Source organism: Mesoplodon densirostris, chromosome 2, assembly GCF_025265405.1.
Source record: "Mesoplodon densirostris isolate mMesDen1 chromosome 2, mMesDen1 primary haplotype, whole genome shotgun sequence".
Taxonomy (NCBI): domain Eukaryota; kingdom Metazoa; phylum Chordata; class Mammalia; order Artiodactyla; family Ziphiidae; genus Mesoplodon; species Mesoplodon densirostris.
The window spans coordinates 17,219,908-17,246,622 of NC_082662.1; the positions used below are offsets into that span (position 1 = coordinate 17,219,908).

Consider the following 26,715-nt stretch of genomic DNA (forward strand, 5'->3'; position numbering starts at 1 on the left):
TTTAAAAGGGACATGTGGTTAAACAAGTTTCTTTAATCTTTTCTGCAGTTGATTTGAATCTAATAGTTCTGTGTGTAAGAATAAACCACACTATTTCCAACAGAAAATGACCAAGCCTGGCCTCTACTTTTATCCTGGAAGGGATAAGCAAAGACCTGGAAGACATCTCAAACTCCTGGAGAGAGCTTCTAAATTTCACACTAATACCAGACAGGTAGCCAAATTAGATACACACACACACACACACACACACACACACACATGCGCGTGCACACACACACACAATATCCTGAAGAGAATCAAGTCAGGCACGAAAATAACAAATGTCACTTATTGAAAGCATTAGCATGTCCTTTTCTGAGGCAGAACTTTATATAGTCTTCATAACAATCCTCTTAAAGAGTGGTAGAATTCTAATTCTCTCCTATATAGCAGCAGAAGAAACCAAGTTCTAGAGATATGAAATAATTTACCCAACATCATATAACCAGAAAGTGACAGACCAAGTCCCAGAACCTGGAGTCTGTTTTGACTCCAAGACTATAATTCTTTTCCCTCTATTTTGAAGGTTCTACTTTCCATAATGATCTACAAACATGTCAACTATTAAACCTAAGGAGGGACTTCCCTGGTGGCGCAGTGGTTAAGAATCTGCCTGCCAACGCAGGGGACACGGGTTCGAGCCCTGGCCCAGGAAGATCCCACATGCCGCGGAGCAAGTCTGTGCGCCACAGCTACTGAGCCTGCGCTCTAGAGCCCACGAGCCACAACAACTGAGCCCGCATGCCACAACTACCGAAGCCCATGCACCCAGAGGCCGTGCTCCACAACAAGAGAAGCCACCACAATGAGAAGCCTGCGCACCAGAACGAAGAGTAGACCCCCCTCGCTGCAACTAGAGAAAGCCCGCGCGCAGCAACAAAGACCCAATGCAGCCAAAAATTAATTAATTAATTAATTTTAAAAGATATATAAACCTAAGGAGACTGAGTTTCCTACAGACTCCCCATTTTTCCAGGTATGCCAATTTAGAAAAACTTCCTCACTCTGTCAACAGATGTTAAGATATTGTTAGGAGAGGAATCTATATAAGGCTGTCTCTGAAAGGCAGGGGATAAAAGGGGGGTAATAAATCAGATGTGAGTTACTGGGTTCATCCATCAGATTAGGAAGATGATAACAAAACAGACCACAAAGGGAAGCAAGATAATATTTGGTGACCCTTCTCCCTGGAATTCATGTACTCTGACTTCTAAAAGAAACTAATAAAATGGCATACAGAAAGGCATTTGTGGGCTTGACAACTGAGACCACTGCTAGATCATCCTTTCTTAAATGCAAACTATGCATTTGCAAGCAACACCGTCTTTCAGAACACTTAAGGGCTTTGGGCCAACTGCTGGGGTCAAATCACAACTGGAAACAGTAAAAATTTGAAATGGAAAACTAAGCTATTCCCCTTATGTGCCAGTTATCGACTGCTTGCCTTTCAGCTCAAAATTCAACTTGTCTGCCAGTACAGTGAAAATGGATCTGGCACAATGTAAAGTTTTGTCAGTAGAGGTCACTGTAAAGATATTGCAGGAGGAAAGGGTTTTGCTTCCTGGTTCCTGTGGGCATGCGCAGCTGGCTCCTGCAGAACAGACAGCTTCTCCAGAACCTGACTTCCCCAGTGCCCAGCTGCTCTAGAGGGCACAGCTTCTCCAGTGTCAGGATTCTGCTGCAGTGTGCAGCAGCCAGCAGTAGCCAGTAACTAACAGCTACCCCTGGTACCCTCTCAAGCCATTTTGCAGCAGAGTGCCTCCTAGAAGAAAGAGCCCTGTGAAGAGTTTTCCCTCAGCACCTTAGAAGGCAGAATTCTGGAAAGTTCCAGAGGGTGGATTTCTAGTAGGTTCCACTGATGTGGCACCACAGCAACTTCTCTACCATTCAGAGAACCACATTATGCCAGATCTCAGCCCAAGGTTGGGGGAGCAGTCTCCTAACAGTAGCATGAAATAAAGAGGCAAAAGGTTGGACAGGCCTTTTTTAGATTTTGGAGAGAACACACATTACATTTGAGTGTGATACACCTCAACCTACCTACAAAGTCATCTGGGAGGTTTCCAATTTTGATTGAGGGAAAGAACAAAAGGAGGCTCTGCAGTAAGTTTAGGCTGCAACACAAGCTGCTCTACCACAACCTGTGATCCAGCAGATTCAAGGTTACCTGAAGTGCCTGTGGCAGAGATGCTGTAGCCATTGTGCACTGCAGCAGCTCTTTGCTAAAGGAACCGGTGCTAGAGAAGCCAGCTTTCCTCAACACTCCATAAGATGAATTTCCAGCAAATTCCAGAAGAAGGATTTCTAGCACGTTCCACTGGTATGACACTACAATGACTTCTCTACTATAAGGTATGCCACAGCCAAGCACTCTCTGGTAACAGGGTGGAGAAGAAGGCTCTTCCATGGGGACTCCATCTTGGCCCCAGGAGAAGCAGCTACTCCTTATATTTGTAATTTTTATATCATTTAGAGTTCTCTTTCTTATTAGCCAACCCCTCAGTATTCCAATCCCCTATTATATTTAATAATCCTTTATATTAAACTTTCCCTATTCAACTTACTACAGTTTTTCTTTCCTCCTGAGACTCAGACCAACATACCTGATTAATAGCATGGGTGGTTCTGTTCAGTGCCATGAAAACCAACACTAGAAACCATCCTAAACAATTAAGAATTCATTTTGACATATTTTACTTTTAAAACTCAAACTTAAACAAGAATGATTTAGACCGAGTTTAAGTATAGTACTAAGCCCAAAGTAACTTACATATTCCTGAATAGCGCTATTTCAATCATGCTTTGGCAAGTTGTACATTCCTTCTCCAAACATTCTATAGTTTAAACTATCATTAATCAACCCTTAACTTATAATCACCAGCTTTTAGCATTATTTTCAGGAATTCTTCCTCTTATTATTCAAGCTCTTAAAGGCCTAAAATATAAAAGCCCAAATTGAAAATAATATTATAATATTAATTTTCATTATTAAAAGGAATGTTTCTTACCTGTAAATACTGACAATCTCAAAACAGCTTGGTTCAAGGTTATTGGCTTGACTCTCTCTACATTCCAGTAAGAGACTTCTTAACTCTACCCCACTCTTAACCACAAGGAAGACCAAATAAGCATGTAATGGTGAGTTGGTACATGCTGAAAGATTTCTTGGAAATGGTTTAAAATGCAGGGGACCCACAGCAACATCTTTTTAAAACAGTTTCAGTGTCTCCTGTGCCTGTTACTTGGAAATAAACTAAGGAGTTCACTATTCTTTACCAGTTCAACGAAATTTTAAGCCTAACAAATTCCAATAATCTATTTATAAAACCAAACAAACAAAAAAGCCCTCTAAAATTATCAATACTAAGAGGGAAAGACAGCCATATTGTTTACGAAAGTAGAAAATAACCACCAACACTCCACCAAAAAGCGAAAAGGGAGACTAACAGATTACACATTGAAAGGCAAACAAGTGCTTTATGAGACTTTTAATGAACTTTATAGAGTCATACTCTAATTTCTAAAACAACAAAAAGGAAAACTAAATATCACTGACAGTTTATTTTGAATGACTCCATAAATGAAATGCGTAAAACTGTTAGTAGTCACTATCATGGGAGGTGTGTCTAAAAAAATGTATAAAAGTTTGCTTTAGAAAAATAGAAATTCGAGCTTCCCTGGTGGCACAGTGGTTAAGAACCTACCTGTCAATGCGGGGGACACGGGTTCGAGCCCTGGTCCGGGAAGATCCCACATGCCGCGGAGCAACTAAGCCCGTGTACCACAACTACTGAGCCTGTACTCTAGAGCCCGTGATCCACAACTACTGAAGCTCGTGCACCTAGAGCCCATGCTCCACAACAAGAGAAGCCACGGCAATGAGAAGCCTGTGCAACGCAAAGAAGAGTAGCCCCCACTCGCCGCAACTAGAAAAAGCCCGCGCACAGCAACAAAGACCCAATGCAACCAAAAATAAATAATAAATAAATATTTTTTTTTAAAAAGAAAAATAAAAATTCAGCTCTGACATGGAAATTTCTTTTAGGAAAAAAAAGGTTTTTCTTACTTGAGAGAGTCCAGGGGACGATGCATGTCCCGGGGGCGTTGCCGCAAGATTTGGATGCCCCTTGTTTATTTCATGTGCTGAGTAAGGGGAAGGGGTCGGGGGTCCCGGCTGTCTTGCTACTTGTGTTACCTGTGAGGAAATCAATTTAGTAAGAGTATTAGTAACTCAATCTTCATAAATATTGCCAAAGTAGCTAATTTTTTAAATATGGAAGTATCTGTCTCACACTTTATACTAAAGTAAGTGCCAGACTGACTAAAGGCTTAAAATTTCAAAATTGAACAAATGAAATTCCTAGAAAAAAAGACATGAATATTTTCATCCATTTGATAAAAGATTCTTGAAACATACCTAAAACTAAAATTCTTAAAGGAAAAACTATGCTAAATGAAAAAAGCCAGACTAGAAACTACATACTGTACGATGCCATTTATACGATATTTTGTAAAAGGAATGAAAAAGAAATAAATGATTACAAGGGAAGAGGATAACTACGAAAGGGGCACAGGGAGATTCTGGGGGTATGACATAACTGTTCTGTATCATGACTGTAGTGCAGATTATATATCTCTTTGTGCTTGTCAAAACTAACAGAACTGTATACTAAAAACGGTGAATTTTACTTTAGGTAAATTATACCTCAATAAACCTGAACCAAAAAAAGTTACTTATAGAGCATAAACTCATTTTTGTTTTTAAAAAAGTACATCTAAATATACAGGTACATGCGCATGTACATGTATATATATTTCTATATGTGTATCTACATCTACATATGTGTGCATATATATAATATACTCACAAGTATACATGTCATATTAAAAAGATCTGTAAGAAGATACACAAAGATCTTAAAAGAAAACATGTAGGTGTTTCTTTTTTTTCTATCATTTTTATTTTCTAATATAGTTCAACAGTCAATTAGCTATTTTACCCAAGTTCTTAGATCCCCTGAATTCTACCACAGAGTTAAAAACTCTACCCAGGGAGAAATGAAAGTGGTCTCCAAATGCCATTAGATTTTCCTGGAATTCACTCAATCAGTCAGAGGCTCTGAAGAAAGCCTACTCCCTGATAATCTAACCCTAGAATCCATTATGTCTATCTAAAACAGACATAAATGCCTAAAGGTTCAGCTACCTGTTCCCAAAGCTGAAATAAAATGGACTCACGGAGAACTAACTACAGTCAAAAGCTTACAGGCTAGTAAGAGACACGAATATGCTAAAATGTGACCAAAGTTTAAAACTGAAATTAATTGTATTTAATTTCTTCCCTGCTTTTTAAATAGCTTTATGATTTCCTTGAAAAACTTTGTTTCCAATTTGGAGTGAAAATTACATTTATAAGGGCATGAGGTTTACCATGAAATGTTATAGTATTTATAAATCTCATCAGGGCAATTTTTCAAAGGCTATAAGTCAGAATGCCATCTAAACATCTACTTTAGAAAATTAATAACCAGAAACGAAGAGTTCTTACAAGCAAATTTCTCACCAACAAGGCTTTAGAAATTCATATTCTTATTTCACATGCTTTAGAATAAATTATTTTGGTATTCTACTAAAGCAAAGCATCAAAATGGACACATATTTTTAACATTAGGAAAAAAATTTGCACAATGAAATAAAGTGAAAGAAGTTAGCTATATAAAATGTCAGGTCAATTCTCCAATTCATTCTGATAAAACAATCAAAGATTAAATTTACCCAGGGCAAAAAATCATAATATGGAAAAATGTTTTTCAAATTGCTATTAAGAATAAATTAATATTAAAAGATACTATTACATGGCCATACTACCCAAAGCAATCTACAGACTTAGTTTGATCTCTATCAAACTACCCATGACACTTTTCACATAACTAAAACAAATAATCCTAAAATTTATATGGAACCATAAAAGACCCAGAAGTGCCAAAGCAACCCTGAGGAAAAGAACAAAGCAGGAGGCATAACCCTTGAGACTTTAGACAACACTACAAAGCTACAGTAATCAAAACAGTGTGGTATTGGAACAAAAAACAGATATATGGACGAATGGAACAGAATAGAGAGCCAGAAATAAACTCACACACCTATGGTCAGTTAATCTTCAACAAAGGGGACAAGAATATACAATGGAGAAAAGACAGTCTCTTCAGCAAGAGTGGTGTTAGAAAGTTGAACAGCTGCATGCAAATCAATGAAGTTAGAACACACCCTCATACCATACACAAAAATAAACTCAAAATGGCTTAAAGACTTAAATATAAGACACAACATCACAAAACTCCTAGAAGAGAACACAAGCAAAACATTTTCTGACATAAACCGTACCAATGTTTTCTTAGGTCAGTCCACCAAAGGCAACGAAATAAAAACAAAAATTAACAAGTGGGATCTAATCAAACTTATAAGTTTTTGCACAGCAAAGGAAACCATAAACAAAATGGATAACCTACAGACTGGGAGAAAATATTTGCAAATGATGCAACCAACAAGGGCTTAATTTCCAAAATATAAAAACAGCTCATACAACTCAATAACAACAACAACAAAAAACAATTGAAAAGTGGACATAAGACCTAAATAGACATTTTTCCAAAGAAGACATACAGATGGCTCATAGGCACATGGAAAGATGCTCAACATTGCTAATTATTAGAGAAATGCAAACCAAAACTACAATGAGGTATCACCTCACACCAGTCAGAATAGTCATCATTAAAAAGTCTACAAATAACAAAAGCTAGAGGGGGTGTGGAGAAAAGGGAACCTTCCTACACTGTTGCTGGGAATGTAAATTGGTGCAGCCACTATGGAAATAAGTATGTAAGTTCCTTCAGAAACTAAAAATAGAGTTGCCATATGATCCAGCAATCCCATTCCTGGGAATATGCCCAGATAAAACTATAATTCAAAAAAATACGTGCACCCCTATGTTCATAGCAGCACTATTTACTACAGCCAAGACATGGAAATAAAGAAGATGTGGTACACACACACACACACACACACACACACACACACACACACACACACACACACACACACACACACACACAATGGAATATTACTCAGCCATTAAAAAGAATGAAATAATGCCATTTGCAGCAACAGGGACGGACCTAGAGACTATCACACTAAGTGAAGTAAGTCAGAAAGAGACAGACAAACACAATATGATATCACTTACATGCGGAACCTAAAATACAACACAAATGAACATATCTATGAAAGAGAAACAGACTCACAGATATAAACTGACTTGTGGTTGCCAAGAGGGAGGGGGGTTGGGGAGGGATGGAGTAGGAGTTTGGGGTTAGCAGATGCAAACTATTATATATAGAATGGATAAACAAGGCCCTACTATATGGCACAGGGAAGCATATTCAATATCCTGTGATAAACCACAATGGAAAAGAATACGAAAAAGAATGTATATGTATAACTGAATCACTTTGTTATACAGCAGAAATTAATACAACGTTATAAATCAACTATCCTTCAATAAAATTTAAAAATGAAATATATTACTACATGCATATCACAAATAACACAAATAATAAGTTTTTTTAAAAAAACTTCACCCCAGGGCTTCCCTGGTGGCGCAGTGGTTGGGAGTCCGCCTGCCGATGCAGGGGACACGGGTTCGGGCCCCGTTCTGGGAAGATCCCACATGCCGCGGAGCGGCTGGGCCCGTGAGCCATGGCCGCTGGGCCTGTGCGTCTGGAGCCTGTGCTCCTCAACGGGAGAGGCCGCAACAGTGAGAGGCCCACGTACCGCAAAAATAAATAAATAAATTAATTAATTAATTAAAATTAAAAACTTCACCCCAATATTGCCAAGGATCTAAGGAAACAGGACATAGACAGGATACTGTGAATGGGTTTACCATGTCCCCAGAACTACAGAGCAATGCATCACAGCTGCCTTAAAACCACACCCAAAGAATGATTCCATTTTGGAATACATACCCTGAAGAAATAATCTTACCTCAAAGACTAGGAACTTAAATATATGAGAGCAAAAAAGGTAGAAATAGCAAATAATGAGAAAATAAAGTAACATAACTGAAGACATAAAAAATACATAGATGTGAACTGCCACCAATTGAAATGAATATGTGAAACAATCAAGAGTAAAAAAGAAAAGATACACCCTTTCGAACTACAAAGAGGTTCTTCTATATTCTACTGACAAAGACCAAAATAACTAAATCAATGATTTCAGATAAAGATTAGTGTTCAGTGCACTGCAACTAGAGAGCCCGCGTGCCACAAACTACAGAGCCCACGGGCTCTGGAGCCCGTGCGCCGTAACTAGAGAGAAGCCGGTGCACCGCAAGAAAGAGCCTGCGTGCTGCAACAAAAGATCCCGTATGCCATAACGAAGATCCCGCGTGCCACAACTAAGACCCAACACAGCCAAAGATAAAAAATAAATACACAAATATTAAAAAAAAAGATTAGTGTTCATGTTTCCCTGAAAACTGCTTAAGTGCACTTTTTAGAATATTGTTATGACCCCATGAAATACAGATATTTGACAAAAGGAGAAAAGGCATTTAGCCAAAGCACATGCTACTGCTAACATTAAAATTTTCCTTAAAGCAAGCACCAGTGAAAAACAACCTTCATAGGCAAATATCCCTGAAGTATGCATTCTCTGCTGTTCCTAAAGGGGTAGGCAAATTGCAGGAATCCTTTGGTATTGTGTATTTTAGTAGAGTATTCCCTCCCAAATTTGGAGGTTTCTACTAATAAAAGCAAACCAAAGAAAATAAATCTGTATCAAAGTAATAGGAGAATCATGTCATTCTTAAAAATTCTCCCCCCAAAAAGCTACAACATGTAATAAATCTCTGGCCTTCACTGTGATCTATTTAATTCAAAAAGACCCCCTATTACAAGTGTCATACTGCATTATGTACTACATGTTTGCTTTTAGTGTACTGTAGAGCTTACTATCTTTGCCCAGGAAAAAGGTATACCATCTTCAATTAGAAGTTATACAAAATATAAGTAGGTAACACAACCCTATCCCAAGGAAATGGCACAAGGTCTAATGAAGCTGTTGAGGATAAAATTCAAAGTTACATGAAACTTTGAATATCTTCTTTCAAAATATTCCTAGATGAATGATTATTGAATTTTCTAGTCTCTGGCTACAGTTTCTTCTCCTCTCTGGCTAACTTACTCCATTTCAGATCATACTGTTATAATCCATGTCCTTTGAAGGTAGTGACAAGAAGTTCTCATGTAAAGGGGAAAAAAACATGTTTTCCCATTATTTATTATTAGTACCGTCTCAATTATGGAGGCTGGGAGTAGAAGTATAAGTAGCTAATTATGGCAACTACTTAACCACCTCCAAAGCTAAAAAGATTTTTGTCTTTTCTGTAATATTCATCTTAAGCAAAATTAATCAAACATTTTGTAGTATGCAGCATGTGTGTGTGTGTGTGTGTCCCCTGTATTTAAGTTTAAAAGATTATATGCCCAAGAAACATTTACTTTTTATAGATATTATAGTTTTGCACTGGCAATAATGTAGAGCATCCACAATTCTCATTCATATGCTGGTGGAAATGTAAATTGGTATAAGCTCTTTGGGAAAGAATTTGGCATTAGTTAGTAACCTTGAAAACAAGCATACCCTATAACCTAGCTCTTCCTAGGTATACATTTGCGAGAAACAGGAAAATGTGCACCAAGGTATGTGTACAAAAATGTCCATAGTTGCATTGTTCTTACTACCAAAAACTGGAAATAACACAGCCATTCATTAGCAGGAGAATGGATCAATAATGAAATATTTTCCTATGTGGACATCAAATTTAAAACTACAGCAACACATCACAACTTGAATGACACTCATTAATGATACTGAGTGAAAGAGAACACAGAAGACTACAGAGTATGATTCCAAAAAAGTTCCAAAACAAACAAAACTTGACTATACTAATTTAGAAATGCATAAATGGATGGCAACACTGTAAATAAGAGCAGGAATTTTTTTTTATGCAGATATATTGGGAAGACAAGGAGTTAAGATCAGGTAAGGCCACATTATGTTTTTTTTTTTTAATATACCTGGGAGGTGAGACATAGATTTTGCTTTAAAATTATTTGTTAAACTCTACTTTTATGTTTTATGCACTTCTATGCATGTATGTTATAATCCTCTTCCACTCCCTAAAAAAGCTTACAGACCAAAACAAGCTAATTACTTAGGACCTGGGGTAAAATTCTAGTTACACTGGTACTAGTTATACTGCTGTTCTACAAGAGGAGTAAGAATATGAAAAGAAAATAAATTAAAAGAAAACCTCTAAAATTCTACCTTAGTGGAAACTTCAGCTAGCTAGTAAATTTTCATTCAAGAGTTCTACCTAAAATCATCTCCTATAAAACGAATGATACTTGGTGGTTGCCGACCAAATGTAACTTGAAGAATCTTTTGAAAGTTTAAAGCTAAACCATAAAGGCCATGGAAACTAAGATGAGTCAGTAAGCATAAAGTTGAGGGCCTCCTTGGTGGCGCAGTGGTTAAGAAACCGCCTGCCAATGCAGGGGACACGGGTTTGAGCCCTGGTCCGGGAAGATCGCACATGCTGCGGAGCAACTAAACCCGTGCACCACAACTACTGAGCCTGCGCTCTAGAGCCCACGAGCCACAACTACTGAGTCTGTGCACCACAACTACTGAAGCCCGTGCGCCCTAGAACTCATGCTCCGCAACAAGAGAAGCCACTGCAATTAGAAGCCCACCCACCGCAACGAAGAGTAGCCACCACTCGATGCAACTAGAGAGAGCCCACGTGTAGCAACGAAGACCCCACACAGCTAAAAATAAATAAATAAAATAAATAATAATAAATTTTTAAGTTGATTTATTCAGCACTAAATTACCTGATTTGAAAAAATATTCTGGCCAATTAAAGGCTATAATACATAAACTACAATTTTCAAATCATAGTAATTTAAAAATTAAAGTTTCCTGAACATGATCATTCTCTCATGACCCCAGAGCAATGAAAATACCATGTGGGAAACAGACGTGGGGGAAAAATGGCCAGGTTTAAGCAACAGGAAGTAGGGACTATGGAGAACTGGACAGAATACCCATCCCCCATAGGGCAGTAGATACTCAGATACTCAGCTGTAGCCAAGTGCTGCCATTCAGGAATTCCAAGTAAGTCACGCAGTATCTTCCAAGTTTTCAAGAAAAACTAAAAATAAAGATTTTTACATGAAATTTTCCTGACCCCCAGAACACTGTACAAGCCAAATAAAACACATCTATAGATTAAGTATACAGGCATTAAAAAAAAAAATACACAGGCAGCCAGTGTGTGAATCTGGCTCTAGGGGTACCTCATGATCATCACCAAATATGAACTTTCTGGGTTTGTTTGTTTTTTTGACAAAACAAAGGACTATTTATTACTTTCAACAATAGCAGTAGCCAGAGTATGAGCATTTTTGCGCCACACTTTGAACCGGAGTCCCAGGGCAACACAAAGAGGGCCAGATGACAAGTGCACATATGATGACTTGCATTACCTTAAAGAACACTGCACTTAGGAACTTGAATCTTTTATAATGTGCAGTAAGCATGCTGCCTTTTGCTCCAGAAAGAGACATTATCTTTATTATACAATAAGCAGGCACGCACATTTGCTCTGAATGTCTTATACACTGCCATGGTTTTCTTCCACCTCTGCCACTTTATGTACCAACAGAAGGAACAGGGTAAAGAAAAACAATGAGAACAGTAAAGCTCTGATGAATTTATTCAGAATATTCCAATCAGCAAATCTAGAGAGAATAAACTTTAAGGAAGTACTCACGTATAGACCTGTGACTGAATTCTAGACAAATAGTCACTGAATGAATACAGATATATTGTTAAACATTATATACACATATATGAAGTATTATACCTTTATTCATTGCATCTACATAATATATGCATATATTGCACAATATATACAATAAAAACATAGCACTTAAAAACACACAATAATTAAATCTTTATTAAAAGAATTACAAAGGATTCCTATCAAGAAATATTAATGTTTTCAGCAAAAAATGATTAATATAAAGGTTAAAAGGGCACATGGTTTATGTCTGAGAAGCCACCCCTTAACTTTTTATCCCAAGATGAAGTTTATTTAGTGAAGTCATCTAAAAGCATTCCAGGGCTTCCCTGATGGCACAGTGGTTGAGAGTCCGCCTGCCGATGCAGGGGACACTGGTTCGTGCCCCGGTCCGGGAAGATCCCACATGCCGCGGAGCAGCTGGGCCCGTGAGCCATGGCCACTGAGCCTGCATGTCTGGAGCCTGTGCTCCGCAGCAGGAGAGGCCACAGCAGTGAGAGGCCCGCGTACCACAATAAAATAAAATAAAAAAATAAAAGCATTCCAACAGCTGCAATTCCCACATGGAAATGACCAAGTTCAATTTCTGGTAGACTGGAAAGATTCCAAAGCTTTTCTTACTTGGTTAATTTCAATACTCTATGAGATCCTCTAGCAGCTGAATGGATAAGTAGTTTCTCCTTCTGATTAGTTTTTCATGTATATCATACTAGTTCTTCCTTCGGGTCATTTATTTCCCAATATCTAGAGATATTTTTAATTACAGATATTGGGAAATAAATAAAAGCTGGCTTAGTCAACTAAAAAGGAACATTACAGTGGATACTAGAAAATTTTACTATGTATCATGACATTTTTCAAAGTCTCTCCAACATTATTGCTGCCAATCCCCTCCCATAACCAAGAGAAAGAGAAAGTAAGTGACTTTCCTCTTTGTTCTACTCTTTGCTACACTTATTAGGTTGAACCATATGGAACTTCAAATATTCAAGTTGTTTTTCACATTTTAAAAAAAAGGCAATTTCATGATTCCAGTAATACTTAAATACTCAAGCAAACAGATGCTATCATGGACAGTTCTGATAAATGTAATATTTAAACAAAGGATGTCACAGTCATCAATACCTGCAGCCCTCCAATGTGAGCTGGTGAGCCCTGAGGAAACTCAGGGCTGAAAAGACTACCTGCCAGGACTTCCCTGGTGATCCAGAGGTTAAGAATCCCCCTTCCAATGCAGGAGATGCGGGTTTGAGCCCTGGTCAGGGAACTAAGATCCCACATGCCATGGGGCAACTAAACCCGCACACCACAATCTACTGAGCTAGCGCGATCTAGAGCCTGTGGTCCACAACTACGATAGTCCGACTGCCACAACTACTGAGCTCACGCACTCTAGAGCCCGTGGGCCACAACTAAGAGAGCCCTCATGGGACTTCCCTGGTGGCACAGTGGATAAGACTCTGCGCTCCCAATGCAGGGGGCTCAGCTTCAATCCCTGGTCAGGGCACTAGATCCCACATGCATGCCACAACTAAGAGTTCGAATGCCACAACTAAGGAGGCTGCGTGCCACAACTAAGACCCGGCGCAACCAAATAAAAGAAACAAATAAAACTTTTTTTAAAAAGAGAGAGAGAGAGAGAGTCCTTGCGCCACAACTACCAAGCCCGCGAGCTCTGGAGCCTGCTCACAACTAGCAAGAAGCCCACGCGCCGCAACGAAGAGCCCATGCACAACGAAAGATCCCACACGTTACATCCAAGATCCCACGTGCTGCAAACCAATACCCAATGCAGCCAAATAAATAAATAAATATTAAAAAAAAAAAAATACCTGCCACCTAGCAGCCATCAGACTGTAGCCACTCCCTACCATGAGCCCTGAGGAAATTCAGGATGTGAAAACACAGGATACTGGCCCCAGAAAGCTGAGGTGCATACCAAAGGAATGATTTCAATGAGCCCAGTCTGTTGCATCCTCCCATACATAGAAAAGCGCTAAATTCCTTAACTTGAGATATCTGGTTTTCTTTAATTAACAATAATCTTTTGAGTTCAGACTATCTGCCCTTTGTTACAAAACTTCTATATTACCTGGCTCCCGCCATCACCTCTTTGGAGCAGTCTCTCAGAACTATCTGAAATGCTGTCTCCTGGACCGCAGTCTGCATTTTTGCCCCAAATAAAACTTAACTCGCAACTCTCATGTTGTGCATTTTTTTAAATTCATCAGTTCTATCATGGACTCTGTAGTACTGGGTTCAATTCTGAAGATTGTTTCTTTTCGTATTTATTAACTGGCAATGGAAACAAGAGAAAGAAAAGCAGATTAGCTGCTTTTTCAATGTTAACAGTTGAGTACCTACCACAGATCAGTAACAATAGAATAAAACTAAGAAAAAAACACCTGGCCTTCAAACATGTCTAGGTATAAAAGGTAACAAACAGCATACCAAGTGTGAATCTTTGGGGGCCAGAGGACAAATTGTTGCAAGCAGAATTCTAAAACGGCTCTCAATGTTCCTGTCTCTGGTGTACGTACCCTGTCTAATTCCTTCCCCTTAATATACCAGTGAATATGATGGAATATCACTCCTATGACTAGGTAACTACACAGCTGACTTCAAGTTAATCAAGAAAGAGATTATCCTGGGTGGGTGTGAACTTATTAGGTGAGCTCTTTAAAACACAGTGAATCAGAGAGATACTCTCCTGCTTTCTTTTCTTTTCTTTTTAAATTTATTTTTTATATTTATTTTTGGCTGTGTTGGGTCTTCGTTTCTGTGCGAGGGCTTTCTCTAGTTGTGGCAAGCGGGGGCCACTCTTCATCGCGGTGCGTGGGCCTCTCACTATCACGGCCTCTCTTGCTGCGGAGCACAGGCTCCAGACGCGCAGGCTCAGTAGTTGTGGCTCACGGGCCCAGTTGCTCCAAGGCATGTGGGATCTTCCCGGACCAGGGCTCGAACCCGTGTCCCCTGCATTGGCAGGCAGATAGATTCTCAACCACTGTGCCACCAGGGAAGCCCCTCTCCTGCTTTCTTAAAGACTAAGCTGACTTACAGGTTATGCGAGGGCCACATATCAAGGACCCAAAGGTAGCCTCTAGGAGCTGAGAGCAATCCCTAGCCAACAGCCGGCAAGAAAACAGGGACCTCAGTCCAAAAACTACAAGGAAATAAATTCTTCCAACTATCCTAATGGGTATGGAAGTGAACCCCAAGCCTTACATGAGATTCCAGTCCTTGCCAACACTTTAATTTCAGCATGGTCCTGAGCAGAGGACCCTGCTAGCCCAGACCCACAGAATCTGTGAAGTAATAAATGGGTGCTATTTTAAGCTGTTAATTCTGTGGTGATTTGTTACCTAGTAATAAAAAAAAACTAGGAAAAGACCTCACATGGCGGAGAAAACAACAGGTATAATATAAGACCCTGAGATCTTGACAAGGTCAAGAAATGGGAGTGACTAAACTGTTACAAGTTGGGGGTTGGGGGTAGTCCCCCCATCATGAGGCTAAAAGGAGATGGCAGCAGAGGCAATATGACTTAAGGGCTTGTAGGCATGGTAAGGACTTGGGATATTATTCTAAGTGGAATACAAAGCTAATGGAAATTTTTCTTTTTTTTTTTTTTGGCTGTGCTGGGTCTTCACTGCAGCGCACGGGCTTCTCTAGTGGTGGCACGCAAAGCCTCATTAGTTGCAGCACGCAGGCTTAGTTGCCCCACGGCATGTGGGATCTTAGTTCCCTGACCAGGGATCGAACCCGCATCCCCTGCATTGGAAGGCAGATTCTTAACCACTGGACCACCAGGGAAGTCCCACTATCGGAAATTTTAAGCAGGAGCATGACCAGATCTGATGTTTTCCAAAGATCATTTGGGTTGCTTTGTGAAAAGAAAGAATTGAAGAGTACGAGAATGGAAACAGATTAGTTTAAAAGCTATCACGATAAGCTAGGCCAAAACTGATGGTAGCTTAGAACAGTAAAAATAAAGATGAAAAGAAGTGGACCAATTTGGGTTGTATATTAGAGGCAGAGCCAAGCAGAATTGCTACTGATCTGACTGAACGGAAGGGACAGAAGGGAATGAGGATTGACTGATTCACTTATTTAATATACGTTTATTGAGAACAAATTGTATGCCATGCACTGGTACATGGGATACAAAATTAGGTGAATAAGACTCTAAAATCTCTGTCTTCATGGAGTTTACATCCTAGCTGAAGGTAATAAGATAATTGTAACAGATTTAATAATTTTTTAAATATATATTTTAAAGTGTAACTATTATGGAACTACAGGATGGCTTTTAAGTTTATGGCTTGAAATATTAAGTGGGTAGAGATATTCATGTGAGATAGGGAGAGCAGATTTAGGGGAAAGGGTAATCAAAAGCAATATATGCCTATTAGATATCCAAATGGAAGTGATAAGTAGCCAGTTCAATATCTGAATCTAAGCTCAGAAGAGGAGTCAGGGCTAGAGAAGATAAATTTAGAAGTAGGTTCATATCAAAGTTTCAGGTAGTCTCTGAGCTAATTATGAAAACTAGCAAATGAAAATATGAAAAAGTTTGTATTTATAAACCAGGGGGCAAAAACCAAAGCTAAATTTATTTCTGGATCTATTTGGTTAGTGTTAATTGTTGCATATTCAAGACAGTGCTCACCCTCTCAATGGAATCTATATGGCTAATTTCTCTGCACAGAATTATAAAAGAACAAACAAGATTACCATAAGATGAATCAGTAATGTCCTAAACTAAAACTAAACCAAAGTGAGAATCTCAGAATTTTAAAGACAAAAGGTGACTGAAAGACAATCAACCTAATTTCAGCAGTCCTAGGATCAATACAGACCTAGCACCACACAGAAGAAGGCCCAAAACAGATACTTTTTTAGACTGGTTAATTATTTTTTTTTAACTGAGGTATAAGTGACATATAACAAAAGTTGCTTTGTTTTGTTTAATAATGGGTCTGCTGGGCTTCCCTGGTGGCGCAGTGGTTGAGAATCCGCCTGCCGATGCAGGGGACACAGGTTCGTGCCCCGGTCCGGGAAGATCCCACATGCCGTGAAGCGGCTGGGCCCGTGAGCCATGGCTGCTGAGCCTGTGCGTCCGGAGCCTGTGCTCCGCAACGGGAGAGGCCACAACAGTGAGAGGCCCGTGTACCACAAAAAAAATAAATAAGTAAATAAATAATAATGGGTCTGCTAATGTTAGGACAGAATATAAAGGACAGGACAGATAACCGTAATACAAACCAATTTGATATGATTCCTAATTTTACCTCCTCTGACATACAGTCAACACTGACTAAGCATCAATGTTCTGTCAGGCACTGTATTAAGCTTTAAAAATGAAATAGCCCTTGTCCTTAGGAGTTCCAATAGAAAGAAAATCACAGTAAGTAAAGAAAACAAATCATGTGATAAAATCCTATAAGGATATGTATTTAAAGCATTGATTAAAAACGAGAAGTAACCAGGTCTGAAACTGTGGAAGGCTTAGTAAAATCTGAGTTGCACCTTGAGAAGTAAAAAGCTTGAGTTTAGACCAAGAATTAGAGATATTATTTTAAAAAGAAATTTACTGAGTACAGTGGGTAAGAAGGTAAAACACGTTCCGCATGTTTTAGGTAAGGGGTTCTCTATAGAAAGGGTTGGGGGAAAGAGAGGTAAGTGGAATGAAGCTGGTACAACTGTAGCCTGACTATAGCCAGACTGTAGAAAAACTACATATTCTTTGCCAAGATATTTTAATTTTTTGCTGTCAGCAAAGAGGAGCCACTGATTTTTTAAATGATGATGTAATCTTACCTCATTTATATTATAAGGATAAAAGAGAGGCTAGAATGTCCACCAAAAATATCTGTATATGAACGTTCCTTATTCAAAATACCCAAAAAGTGGAAATGATGCAAGTATCTATTAACTGATGAAGAGATAAATAAAATAAGGTATATCCACACAATAGATACTATCAGCCACAAAAACATTATGCTAAGGGAAGTCAGTCATCAAAAGGACCAGATATTATATGATTCCACTTATATGAAATGTTCAGAATGGGCAAATCTATCAGAAACAGAAAGTAGATTAGTGGTTGCCTAGAGCTGGGTGACTGGGGAGTAATGGGCTAATAAGGGACACCAGGTTTCTTTTTGGGGTAATGAAAATGTCCCAAAATTGATTTTGGTGAAGGCTATACAGCTCTGAATATGCCAAGATCCAGTAACTGTACATTTAAGTGGGTGAATTACATGATATTCAAATGTTGTCTCAATAAAGATGAGAGAGACAGAGATAGAATCTAGAGCTGAGGAAGCAAACTGGGTAGTAATGGGAAAGAAGATGATTTTCACATGGGAATCAATTTCAAAGGACCAATTTGAGAAATAACAACGTTAATCAAGGGCTGCAGAGATAACTTATGGTTTCTACATGCAATACATCACAATATCCAAAGGCATCAACAGGAAACTTATGAAGATTCACGTCTGACTAGGAAAAGACATGGCAGATCTAGAAGTATTTTATCCTATTCACCTAACCTAAACTTCAGATGATTGGCTTTGGTGACACAATAGCAAACTGTATGTTCAAAATTTCTATCTTAGTTACTATTCATTTTGGTTTTATCTATTCTTCTTCCATATGTTAGAAACTGAGGCACTGAAAATACAGTAGGAGAAAACATGACCATACCTCACTTCAGCTCTATCATTTAATAGCTGTGTTACTATGGGCAAAGAACTCAGTGTTTCACTTTCTTACTTTGTAAAAAAAAAATAAGGAAATCTTAAGAGGCATGTAATGAAAGATTACAGATACACTTTGGAGAGTACCTAAGAGAGTGCATGATACACAACAATTGGAAGCTACTAATATATCTACTTACAAATTAAACATGAGGTTCATGAAGACCTTTATAGGAACATACAACTTATTTTTAAAATATACAGTTTAACTTGATATCTAGGGCATCTTTAAACATGGATATCATGAGTTTGTATTCATATATGTGCAAGATAGATAACTATTCTTAGAATATAAACGTATTAAATTAAGATGAAATAAATGAGTTTTAGGTCATTTTCCATTAGTTATAACATCAGAGATTTTAGCAGCTGAGGCATAAGCATGAGGTAACAAAGCTCTTTAATTCACTTATATCTGTTCTGTTGATATGCCCACAAAAACAAATTAGCAAAAAGTACAGGAAAACTAAGGGCAGATCATGAAACCGCCATCAAAAACAAAACAAAATTAAAATGTAACATTGAATCATTGACTAAAAGAATAACTAATACATTGACTGCATAATAAAATAAATTCCTGTCCTCTGATATATTCTTTAAGGATTAATAATTCCAAAAGGAACTCACATCCTCTTTAGAACTAGATTTTTAATATTCTTAATATAATTCAGGTTCAGACAGTACAAATGAAAAAACCTGAGACAAGACGGACACCATACCTAAAACTCTACATTTGGATTAGGTAAAGAAATGGTTTCCCTAAGACTTAGTCTCTTTTATTTACAGGCCACATGGGAGCTCTGGAGAATCTCACAAGAAAGATTCATGGAGATTATCATTCTCCTTTAATGTAAGAGTTGACAATATAAATTCTCTTACCAGTAAAACTGGAAAAAAAAATCAGATGAAAAAAGAGCAGAGATCACAAAGCAAGAGTTAAAAGAAAACAGAATTTATAAACAAACAACACTGTTCTGTTTCACCTTTGAGTATGATCTGATTCATCAAGTGTCCAAATTGTTCTAAAAATTTGCTTAGTTATTTGTTAGGAGACCAAGAATCTAACTATATTGAGAGGAAACAGAGAAGAGAAAGGAGGACTGTGAAAGAACTGAAACACCACCTATCAAAGCAAAGAGTCAAGTGATAACGACAAATCAAACAATTGTTAAAAAAAAGTATTTTACTTACAGATACAGAGATAATGCCAGAGGAACTAAAAGCAAAACTAGTAAAAAGCGGCTGCCTCTGACGGGTAAAACCAGAAGGTGAAGAGTAGGCAAGGGGTTGTTTCTTTTCATAATAAACCTTTCTATATTATTTGCTTTTTAAAAGCCATATGTATTCTACTGCTCTGTTTTCATTGAATAGATGGATAAATGTTAATCAGTTACTTAAGAATCATCATGAATAAATTACCAAGATAACAAAGATCAAAAAGATATAGCTGTTAATCACAGTATTATTTATAAAAGCAAGAATAGAGAAATAACACAAATGTCCATCAACAAAGGACTAGTTATAGGGACTTCCCTCACGATCCATTGGTTAAGACTCCACGCTCCCATGCAGGGGGTGTGGGTTTGATCCCTGGTCAGGGAACTAAGATCCCACATGCTGCACAGTGAGGCCAAAATAAATAAATTAATTAAATAAATTAAAATAACAACAACAAAAAACAAATGACTAGTTATATAAATCATAGTACAAAAGGAATACTCTTATATGTAAACATCTCCATTCCTAAAAGTGCCTTCTTCCCAATATAGCCAAAACTCTTATGACGTAGTTCTGTATTTAACGACACAAATCATGGTCCACTAAAATGATGCGTTAATTCTACCTTGACGTGAAATGATACACATGATATGTTAGGATAAAAATTTAACTTCGAGGAATACACATAAGTATGAACAAAAACCTTTTTTAACTTACATGTGTATAACTTTTAAAGTTGTATGTGTATATTTTATATATGTCTATAAAAGTAAAAAGCATATAAAGAATTCCCTCTACATATAAAGGTTTCTCTGGGAAATAATGGCTGATTCTCCTTCTCTTTACAATTTTATTTTCTGACTTTTTTCTTAACTGGTATTATTTAGTCAGAAAAAAAGTAAAGCTATGAGTCACCTGTTTAAACATATTTATAACAGTAAAAAATACATAACAGCATGGGGAATGGGCAATTGCATCCTTAAAATATATATTTAGAAATACTTTTTTTAAACATCTTTATAGGAATATAATTGCTTTACAATGGTGTGTTAGTTTCTGCTTTATAACAAAATGATTCAGTTATACATATACATATATCCCCATATTAGAAAGACTTTTTAATAAGAAGTTGTTTATAATTTTAAGGGGGATACTAAATCAAAAGTATTTTTTTCTTAAGTACAAAGCAAAACAACTGGAAGGAACATGTTAAAATGAGTGGCACGGCCCTTTAGGTAGCAAGATCATGGGTCTTTGTTTCCTGTTACACTTTTCTCTGAGTTTTATTTATTTTTTCTAGCAGGCACACATAAATTTTACAGTGAGCAAACCGGCTTTTGGAACTTGCTAGTTAGGTTTCCGGATTGGCCTAAAAAATCTTACTTAAGCCAATGATGTAGCTGAGGAAGACAAGGCTCACATTATCCTCTCTCTCCCTGCAGCCACTCAGAGTAATCATCACTGTTATCGTCACTCTCTTATCTGTTTGCCTCATTATCTACACAGGGAAAGGACTTAAGCAGTACTTACAACAATGTTTGCAGACACGTGCCCCTTTAGACATTTAAGAGTAAATATTACAGTATATTATTAATTCCAAGACTCTCACTATTTATAATATGGCTATTTAGCAGTAAAACTGACTGAGGAGATTGCTGCAAGAGTGCAGAGTAGAAGGACATACGCTTACTCTTCTTGCGAGAGCACCGGAATCACAGCTACTGCTAAACTCACCAAAAAAGATGCCCCACATTCAAGGACAGGGGAGAAGCTGCAATGAGACGGTAGGAGGGGATGAATCACAATAAAATCAAATCCCATGGCTGCTGGGTGGGTGACTCACAAACTGGAGAACACTTATACCACAGAGGTCCACTCACTGGAGTGAAGGTTCTGAGCCCCACGTCAGGCTTCCCAACCTGAGGGTCTGGCAACAGAAGGAGGAATTCCTAGAGAATCAGACTTAGAAGGCTGGTAGGATTTGATCGCAGGACTTCAACGGGACTGGGGGAAGCAAAGACTCCACGCTTGGAGGGCACGCACAAAGTAGTGTGCACATCAGGACCCAGGGGAGGGAGCGGTGACGCCATGGGAGACTGAACCGGACCTACCTACTAGAGTTGGACAGTCTCCTGCAGAGGTGGGTGGTAGTTGTGGCTCACCGCAGGAACGAGGACACTGGCAGCAGAAGTTCTGGGAAGTACTCTTTGGCGTGAGCCCTCCCAGAGTCCACCATCAGCCCCAACAAAGAGCTCCACTGATCGGCTCCAATGCTGGGGTGCCTCAGGCTAAACAACCAACAGGGAGGGAACTGAGCCCCACCCATAAGCAGACAAGCAGATTTAAGTTTTACTGAGCTCTGCCCACCAGAGCAACACCCAGCTCTACCCACCACCAGTCCCTCCCATCAGGAAGCTTGCAGAAGTCTCTTAGATAGCCTCATCCACCAGAGGGCAGACAGCAGAAGCAAGAAGAACTACAATTCTGCAGCCTGTGGAACAAAAACCACATTCACAGAAAGATAGACAAAATGAAAAGGCAGAGGACTATGTAAGATGAGCGAACAAGATAAAACCCCAGAAAAACAACTAAATGGAGACAGGCAACCTTCCAGAAAAAGAATTCAGAATAATGATACTGAAGATGATCCAGGACCTTGGAAAAAGAATGGAGGCAAAGATCGAGAAGATGCAAGAAATGTTTAACAAAGACCTAGAAGAATTAAAGAACAAACACCTAGAAGAATTAAAGAACAAACAAACAGAGATGAACAATACAATAACTGAAATGAAAACTGCACTAGAAGGAATCAATAGCACAATAACTGAGGCAGAAGAACGGATAAGTGACCTGGAAGACAGAATGGTGGAATTCACTGCCACAGAACAGAATAAAGAAAAAAGAATGCAAAGAAATGAAAACAGCCTAAGAGACTTCTGGAACAACATTAAATGGAACAACATTCACATTATAGGGGTCCCAGAAGGAAAAGAGAGAGATAAAGGACCTGAGAAAATACCTGAAGAGATTATAGTTGAAAACTTCCCTAACACGGGAAAGAAAATAGCCACCCAAGTCCAAGGAGCGCAGAGAGTCCCAGGCAGGATAAACCCAAGGAGAAACATGCCAAGACACAGAGTATCAAACTGGCAAAAATTAAAAACAAAGAAAAATTATTGAAAGCAGCAAGGGAAAAAAAGACAAATAACATACAAGGGAATTCCCATATGGTTAACAGCTGATTTCTCAGCAGAAACGCTACAAGCCAGAAGGGAGTGGCATGACATTTTTAAAGTGATGAAAGGGAAGAACCTACAACCAAGATTACTCTACCCAGCAAGGATCTCATTCACATTCAATGGAGAAATCAAAAGCTTTACAGACAAGCAAAAGCTAAGAGAATGCAGCACCACCAAACCAGCTCTACAACAAATGCTAAAGGAACTTCTCTAAGTGGGAAACACAAGAGAAGAAAAGGACCTACAAAAACAAACCCAAAACAATTAAGAAAATGGTAACAGGAACATACATATCCATAATTACCTTAAATGTGAATGGACTAAATACTCCAACCAAAACACAGGTTCGCTGAATGTATACAAAAACAAGACCCATATATATATGCTGTCTACAAGAGACCCACTTCAGACCTAGGGACACATACTGACTGAAAGTGAGGGGATGGAAAAAGATATTCCATGTAAATGGAAATCCAAAGAAAGCTGGAGTAGCAAAACTCATATCAGATAAAATTGACTTTAAAATAAAGAAAGTTACAAGAGACAAGGAAAGACACTACATAATGATCAAGGAATCAATCCAAGAAGAAGATACAACTACTGTAAATATTTATGCACCCAACATAGGAGCACCTCAATATGTAAGGCAACTGCTAACAGCTATAAAAGAGGAAATCAGCAGTAACACAATAATAGTGGGGGACTTTAACACCTCACTTACACCAATGGACAGATCATCCAAAATGAAAATAAATAAAGAAACAGAAGCTTTAAATGACACAATAGATCATATAGATTTAACTGATATTTATAGGACATTCCATCCAAAACAGCAGATTACACTTTCTTCTCAAGTGCGCATGGAACATTCTCCAGGATTGATCACATCTTGGGTCACAAATCAAGCCTTGGTAAATTTAAGAAAACTGAAATGATATCAAGCATCTTTTCCGACTACAACACTATGATATTAGAAATCAATTACAGGGGAAAAAAATGTAAAACACACAAACACATGGAGGCTAAACAATACATTACTAAATAACCAAGAGATCACTGAATAAATCAAAGAGGAAATCAAAAAATACCTAGAGACAAATGAAAACAAAAACGCAACCACCCAAAACCTATGCAATGCAGCAAAAGCAGTTCTAAGAGGGAAGTTTATAGCAATACAATCCTACCTCAAGAAACAAGAAAAACCTCAAATAACCCATCTAACCTTATACCTAAAGGAATTAGAGAAAGAAGAACAAACAAAACCCAAAGTTAGTAGAAGGAAAGAAATCATAAAGATCAGAGTAGAAATAAATGAAATAGAAACAAAGAAAACAGTAGCAAGGTCAATAAAACTAAAATCTGGTTATTTGAGAAGATAAACAAAATTGATAAACCTTTAGCCAGATTCATCAAGAGGGAGAGGACTCAAATCAATAAAATTAGAAATGAAAAAGGAGAAGTTACAACAGACACCGCAGAAATACAAAGCATCCTGCGAGACTACTAAAAGCAACTCTATGCCCATAAAATGGACAACCTGGAAGAAATGGACAAATTCTTAGAAAGGTATAACCTTCCAAGACTGAACCAGGAAGAAATAGAAAATATGAACAGACCAATCACAAGTAATGAAATTGAAACTGTAATTAAAAATCTTCCAAAAATTGGGAGATTGGGATTGACATATATACACTAATATGTATAAAATAGAGAACTAATAAGAACCTACTGTATAAAATAAATAAAATTCAAAAAAACAAAATCTTCCAACAAACAGAAGTCCAGGACCAGATGGCTTCACAGGTGAATTCTACCAAACATTTAGAGAAGAGCTAACACCCATCCTTCTCAAACTCTTCCAAAAAATTGCAGAGGAAGGAACACTCCCAAACTCATTCTACGAGGCCAACATCACCCTGATACCAAAAGCAGACAAAGACACTACAAAAAAAAGAAAATTACAGACCAACATCACTGATGAATATAGGTACAAAATTTCTCAACAAAATACTAGCAAACAGAATCCAACAACACATTAAAAGGATCATACACCATGATCATGTGGAATTTATCCCAGGGATACAAGAATTCTTCAATATATGTAAATCAATGTGATAAACCATATTAACAAATTGAAGAAGAAAAACCATATGCTCATCTCAATAGATGCAGAAAAAGCTTTTGACAAAATTCAACACCCATTTATGATAAAAACTCTCCAGAAAGTGGGCATAGAAGGGACCTACCTCAACATCATAAAGGCCATATATGACAAACCCACGCAAACATCATTCTCGATGGTGCAAAACTGAAAGCATTTCCTCTAAGATCAGGAATAAGACAAGGATGTCCACTCTCGCCACTATTATTCAACACAATCTTGGAAGTCCTAGCCACGGCAATCAGAGAAGAAAGAAAAATAAGGAATACAACTTGGAAAAGAAGAAGTAAAACTGTCACTGTTTGCAGATGACATGATACTATACATAGAGAATCCTAAAGATGCCACCATAAAACTACTAGAGCTAATCAATGTATTTGGTAAAGTTGCAGGATACAAAATTTACGCACAGAAATCTCTTGCATTCCTATACACCAACAACTAAAGATCAGAAGGAGAAATTAAGGAAACAATCCCATTCACCATTGCAACAAACAGAATAAAATACCTAGGAATAAATCTACCTAAGGAGGCAAAAGACCTGTACTCAGAAAACTATAAGACACTGATGAAAGAAATCAAAGATGACACAAACAGATGTAGAGATATACCATGTTTGTGGATTGGAAGAATCAATATTGTGAAAATGACTATACTACCCAAAGCAATCTAGATTCAATGCAATCCCTATCAAATTACCATTGGCATTTCTTACAGAACTAGAACAAAAAATCTTAAAACATGTATGGAGACAGAGAAGACCCCGAATAGCCAAAGCAATCTTGAGGGAAGAAAATGGAGCTGGAGGAATCAGATTCTCTGACTTCAGACTATACTACAAAGCTACAGTAATCAAGACAATATGGTACTGGCACAAAAACAGAAATATAGATCAATGGAACAGAATAGAAAGCCCAGAGATAAACCCACGCACATATGGTCAACTAATCGATGACAAAGGAGGCAAGGATATACAATGGAGAAAAGACAGTCTCTTCAACAAGCGGTGCTGGGAAAACATGACAGCTACATGTAAAACAATGAAATTAGAACACTCCCTAACACCATACACAAAAATAAACTCAAAATGGATTAAAGACCTAAACATAAGACCAGACACTATAAAACTCTTAGAGGAAAACACAGGAAGAAGACTCTTTGACATAAATCACAGCAAGGTCTTTTTTGACCCACCTCCTACAGTAATGGAAATAAAAACAAAAATAAACAAATGGGACCTAATGAAACTTAAAAGCTTTTCAACAGCAAAGGAAACTATAAACAAGACAAAAAGACAACCCCCAGAATGGGAGAAAATATTTGCAAACGAATCACGAACAAAGGATTAATCTCCAAAATATA

At 38.0% G+C, this 26,715-nt stretch overlaps 1 protein-coding gene across 12 annotated transcripts in view; it reads right to left on the reverse strand.

The window, feature by feature from the left end:
- EIF4G3 (eukaryotic translation initiation factor 4 gamma 3) overlaps positions 1 to 26,715 on the reverse strand; it is a 390,751-nt gene that overhangs the window by 248,174 nt on the left and 115,862 nt on the right. For 3 of the 12 annotated variants that reach the window (XM_060089107.1, XM_060089108.1, XM_060089099.1), the window contains exon 4: positions 4,109 to 4,237. The exons of the other annotated variants lie outside the window; for them this stretch is intronic. The gene's annotated coding sequence lies outside the window, so the exon portion shown is untranslated. The remainder of the gene's footprint in view (positions 1 to 4,108; positions 4,238 to 26,715) is intronic. 12 annotated transcript variants of the gene reach the window in all.